The sequence below is a fragment of the Zalophus californianus genome, chromosome 2 (assembly GCF_009762305.2).
Source record: "Zalophus californianus isolate mZalCal1 chromosome 2, mZalCal1.pri.v2, whole genome shotgun sequence".
NCBI classification, from domain to species: Eukaryota; Metazoa; Chordata; class Mammalia; order Carnivora; family Otariidae; genus Zalophus; species Zalophus californianus.
This window is the reverse complement of record NC_045596.1, coordinates 191,679,456-191,685,455: the sequence shown is the minus strand read 5'-3', so window position 1 is coordinate 191,685,455 and position 6,000 is coordinate 191,679,456.

Here is a 6,000-nt window from a genome sequence, read left to right as displayed (position 1 = left end):
CTCTGTGGGGCGCCCAGGTGGCTCAGTCAGTTAAGTATCTGCCTTCGGCTCAGGTCATGATCTCCCGCATCAGGCTTCTTGCTCAGCAGCGAGTCCGCTTCTCTCTCTCTTCTTCTGCCCCTCCCCACTGCTCATTCTCTCTCTCTCTCAAATAAATAAATAAAAATCCTAAAAATATATATATATTCTCTCTTTGCCCCTTCCTCCCCCTTTGCTCTTGCTCTCTTAAAAAAAAATATATAATATTTCTACCACCCTGACCTAATGAGTGTCACAGTAAGCTTAAACAGTTTGTGCATGCAAAATGGTTCACACCAAATATCTATTTTCTTTCTGGGACTCTGAAATTTTGATATGTTATGATTACCTAAGTGTATGTTTAAGTAAAATATGATATTTAGTCATATTACAATAGTGAAAGAGAAAATAAGAATCATAATGATGAGGATGTAATTTATTCTCTTTCCACCAAGACAACCACAGTTTATGTAGTCATTAAATGAATTATATTATTCACAATAAGCAGTACCTTAAAAAGTTCCTTTTTGGGGCCACCCTCATTTAAATAATTTCTACAAAAAGAGAATTATATGCTATGCCACCATTAGAGTCCAATTCTATTTTTCACTATTTATAGCTATTAATAGATTTTTATGGAAATAATATCTTATGATCATTTCTAATTTTCTATTTTTGCCAATACATGAGCTTTAAACAGAATGACAACATTTTCAATATACATTGCTGCATTTTAATGTGTATTTCTTTGTAGAAGCATTTTATTTAAAGATTTTGTTTATTTATTTGACAGACACAGCAAGAGAAGGAACACACGCAGGGGGAGTGGGAGAGGGAGAAGCAGGCTTCCCGCCCAGCAGGGAGCCCAATGTGCGGCTCAATCCCAGGACCTTGGGATCATGACCTGAGCCGAAGGCAGACGCTTAATGACTGAGTCACCCAGGCGCCACCCTCTTTGTAGAAGCATTTTAGATAATTTTCTTTTATGTTCACTTACTTAACAAGAGGCTGAAACTTATTTTTTTTATTATGTTATGTTAATCCCCATACACTACATCATTAGTTTTTGATGTAGGGTTCCATGATTCATTGTTTGCATATGACGCCCAGTGCTCCATGCAGAACATACCCTCTTTAATACCCATCACCAGGCTAACCCATTCCCCCACCCCCTCCACTCTAGAACCCTCAGTTTGTTTTTCAGAGTCCATCGCCTCTCATGGTTAGTCTTCCCCTCCAATTTCCACCCCTTCATTCTTCCCCTCCTGCTACCTTGTTTCTTTTTTTTTTTAACATATAATGTGTTATTTGTTTCAGAGGTATAGATCTGTGATTCAACAGTCTTACACAATTCACAGCGCTCACCATAGCATATACCCTCCCCAATGTCTATCACCCATTCACCCCTTCCCTCCCACCCCTCACAACTCCAGCAACCGTCACTTTATTTCCTGAGATTAAGAATTCTTCATATCAGTGAGGTCATATGATACATATCTTTCTCTGATTGACTTATTTCACTCAGCATAATACCCTCCAGTTCCATCCACGTCAGTGCAAAAGGCAAGATTTCATTCTTTTGATGGCTGCATAATATTCCATTGTGTATATATACCACTTCTTCTTTATCCATTCATCTGTCGATGGACATCTTGGCTCTTTCCACAGTTTGGCTATTGTGGACATTGCTGCTATAGACATTGGGGTGCACGTAACCCTTTAGATCCCTACATTTGTATCTTTAGGGTAAATACCTAGTAGTACAATTGCTGGATCATACGGTAGCTCTATTTTCAACTATTTGAGGAACCTCCATACTGTTTTCCAGAGTGGTTGCACCAGCTTGCATTCCCACCAACAGTGTAGGAGGGTTCCCCTTTCTCCGCATCCCCGCCAACATCTGTCGTTTCCTGACTTGTTAATTTTAGCCATTCTGTGATATCTCATTGAGGTTTTGATTTGGATTTCCCTGAGGACAAGCGATGTTGAGCACTTTTTCATGTGTCTATTGGCCATTTGGATGTCTTCTTTGGAAAAATGTCTGTTCCTGTCTTCTGCCCATTTCTTGACTGAGTCATTTGTTCTTTGGGTGTTGAGTTTAATAAGTTCTTTATAGATTTTGGATACTCGCCCTTTATCTGATATGTCATTTGCGTATATTTTCTCCCATTCTGTCAGTTGTCTTTTGGTTTTGTTGACTGTTTCTTTTGCTGTGCAAAAGTCTTTTATCTTGATGAAGTCCCAATAGATCATTTTTGCCCTTGCTTCCCTTGCCTTTGGCAATGTTTCTAGGAAGAAGTTGCTGTGCCTGAGGTCTAAAAGGTTGCTGCCTGTGTTCTCCTTTAGGATTTTGATGGACTCCTGTCTCACATTTAGGTGTTTCAACCATTTGGAGTCTATTTCTGTGTGTGGTGTAAGGAAATGGTCCAGTTTCATTCTTCTGCATGTGGCTTCCAATTTTCCCAACACCATTTGTTAAAGAGACTGTCTTTTTTCCATTGGACATTCTTTCCTGCTTTGTCGAAGATAAGTTGACGATAGAGATGAGGGTCCATTTCTGGGCTCTCTATTCTGTTCCATTGATCTATGTGTCTGCTTTTGTGCCAGTACCATACAATCTTGATGATGACAGCTTTGTAATAGAGCATGAAGTTCGGAATTGTGATGCTGCCAGCTTTGCTTTTCTTTTTCAACATTCCTCTGGCTATTCGGGGTCTTCCTGGTCCCATACAAATTTTAGGATTATTTGTTCCATTTCTTTGAAAAAAGTGGATGGTATTTTTTTTTTAAAGATTTTATTTATTTATTTGACAGAGAGATACACAACGAGAGAGGGAACACAAGCAGAGGGAATGGAGGAGGGAGAAGCAGGCTTCCCCTGGAGCAGAGAGCCCGATGCGGGGCTTGATCCAGGACCCTGGGATCATGACCTGAGCGGAAGGCAGATGCTTAATGACTGAGCCACCCAGGCACCCCATAAAAGTGGATGATATTTTGATAGGGATTGCACTGAATGTGTAGATTGCTCTAGGTAATCCATGAGCATGGAATATTTTTCCATTTTTTTGTGTCTTCCTCAATTACTTTCATGAGTATTTTATAGTTTTCTGACTACAGATTCTTTGCCTCTTTGGTTAGATTTATTCCTAGGTATCTTATGCTTTGGGGTGCAATTGTAAATGGGATTGACTCCTTAATTTCTCTTTCTTCTGTCTTGTTCTGGTGTATAGGAATGCCACTGACTTCTGTGCATTGATTTTATATCCTGTCACTTTACTGAATTCCTGTATGAGTTCTAGCAGTTTTGGGGTGCAGTATTTTGGGTTTTCCACATAAAGTATCATATCATCTGCAAAGAGTGAGAGTTTGACTTCTTCTTTGCCGATTTGGATGCCTTTGATTTCTTTTTGTCATCTGATTGCTGTGGCTAGGACTTCTAATACTATGTTGAATAGCAGTGGTGAGAGTGGACATCCCTGCCGTGTTCCTGACCTTAGTGGGAAAGCTCTCAGTTTTTCCCCATTGAGAATGATATTCGCTGTGCGTTTTTCAGAGATGGCTTTTATGATATTGAGGTATGTACCCTCTATCCCTATACTCTGAAGACTTTTGATCTAGAAAGGATGCTGTACTTTGTCAAATGCTTTTTCTGCATCTATTGAGAGGATCATATGATTCTTGTTCTTTCTTTTACTAATGTATTGTATCACACTGGTTGATTTGCAGATGTTGAACCAACCTTGCAGCCCAGGGATAAATCCCACTTGGTCATGGCGAATAATCCTTTTAATGTACTGTTGGATCCTATTGGCTAGTATTTTGGTTTGAATTTTTGCATCCATGTTCATCCAGGATATTGGTCTGTAATTCTCCTTTTTGATGGGGTCTTCATCTGGTTCTGGGATCAAGGTAATGGTGGCCTCATAAAATGAGTTTGGAAGTTTTCCTTCCATTTCTATTTTTTGAAACAGTTTCAGAATAGGTATTAATTCTTCTTTAAATGTTTAGTAGAATTCCCCCTGGGAAGTCATCTGGCCCTGGGCTTTTGTTTGTTGGAGGATTTTTGATGACTGCCTCAATTTCCTTAGTGGTTATAGGTCTGTTCAGTTTTCGTAGTTGACACATCTCTAGGAATGCATCCATTTCTTCCAGGTTATCTAATTTGCTCGCAAATAGTTGCTCATAATATGTTCTTATAATTGTTTGTATGTCTTTGGTGTTGGTTGTGATCTCTCCTCTTTCATTCATGATTTTGTTGATTTGGGTCATTTTTCTTTTTGATAAGTCTGGCCAGGGGTTCATCAATCTTGTTAATTCTTTCAAAGATCCAGCTCCTAGGTTTTTTGATCTGTTCTACCTTTCTTTTGGTTTCTATTTCATGATTTCTGCTCTGATCTTTATTATTTCTCTTCTCCTGCTGGGTTTAGGCTTTATTTGCTTTTTTTTCTCTAGCTCCTTTAGGTGTAGGGTTAGGTGGTGTATTTGAGCCCTTTCTTGTTTCTTGAGACAGGCTTGTATTGCTATATACTTCCCTCTTTTGACTGCCTTTGCTGTATCCCAAAGATTTTGAACAGTTGTGTTTTCATTTTCATTGGTTTCCATGAATTTTTTAAAATCTTCTTTAATTTCCTGGTAGACCCATTCATTCTTTAGGAGGATGCTCTTTAGCCTCCATGTATTTGAGTTCTTTCTGACTTTCCCCTGTGATTGAGTTCTAGTTTCAAAGCATTGTGGTCTGAAAATATGCAGGGAGGGATCCCAAACTTTTGGTACCAGTTGAGACCTGATTTGTGACCTAGGATGTGATCTATTCTGGAGAATGTTCCATGGGCACTAAATAAGAATGTGTATACTTTTGCTTTGGGATGGAATGTTCTGAATACGTCTGTGAAGTCCATGTGGTCCAGTGTGTCATTTAAAGTCTTTATTTCCTTGTTGATCTTTTGCTTAGATGATCTGTCCATTTCAGTCACGGGGGTGTTAAAGTCCCCCACTATTATTGTATTGTTGTCAATGTGTTTCTTTGCTTTTGTTATTAATTGGCTTATATAATTGGCTACTCCCATGTTAGGGGCATAGATATTTACAATTGTTAGATCTTCTTTTTGGACAGACCCTTTAAGTAGGATGTAGTGTCCTTCCTCATCTTTTATTACAGTCTTTGGTTTAAAATCTAATTTGTCTGATATAAAGATTGCCCCCAGCTTTCTTTTGGTGTCCGTTAGCATGGTCAATGGTTTTCCACCCCCTCACTTTCAATCGGGGAGTGTCTTTGGGTCTAAAATGAGTCTCTTGCAGACAGTGTATCGATGGGTCCCATTGTTTTATCCAATCTGATAGCCTGTGTCTTTTGATTGAGGCATTTAGCCCATTTGCATTCAGGGTAACTATTGAAAGATATGAATTTAGTGCCATTGTATTGCCTGTAAAGTGACTGTTACTGTATAATGTCTGTCTTCCTTTCTGGTCTATGTTGCTTTTAGGCTCTCTCTTTATTTAGAGGACCCCTTTCCATATTTCTTATAGGGCTGGTTTCGTGTTTGCAAATTTCTTTAGTTTTTGTTTGTCTTGGAAGCTTTTATCTCTCCTTCTATTTCCAATGACATCCTAGCTAGATATAATATTCTTGGCTGCATATTTTTCTCATTTAGTGATCTGAAGTTACCATGCCAGTCCTTTCTGGCCTGCCAGGTCTCTGTGGATAGGTGTGTTGCCAATCTAAAGCTTCTACCATTGTAGGGTACAGATCTCCCAAGCTGCTTTCAGGATTTTCTCTTTCTCTCTGAGACTCATAAGTTTTACTATTAGATGTTGGGGTGTTGACCTATTTTTCTTGATTTTGAGAGGGGTTCTCTGTGCCTCCTGGATTTTGATGCCTGTTTCCTTCCCCACATTAGGGAAGTTCTCTGCTATAATTTGCTCCAATATACCTTCTGCCCCTCTCTGTCTTTCTTCTTCTTCTGAGATCCCAATTATTCTAAT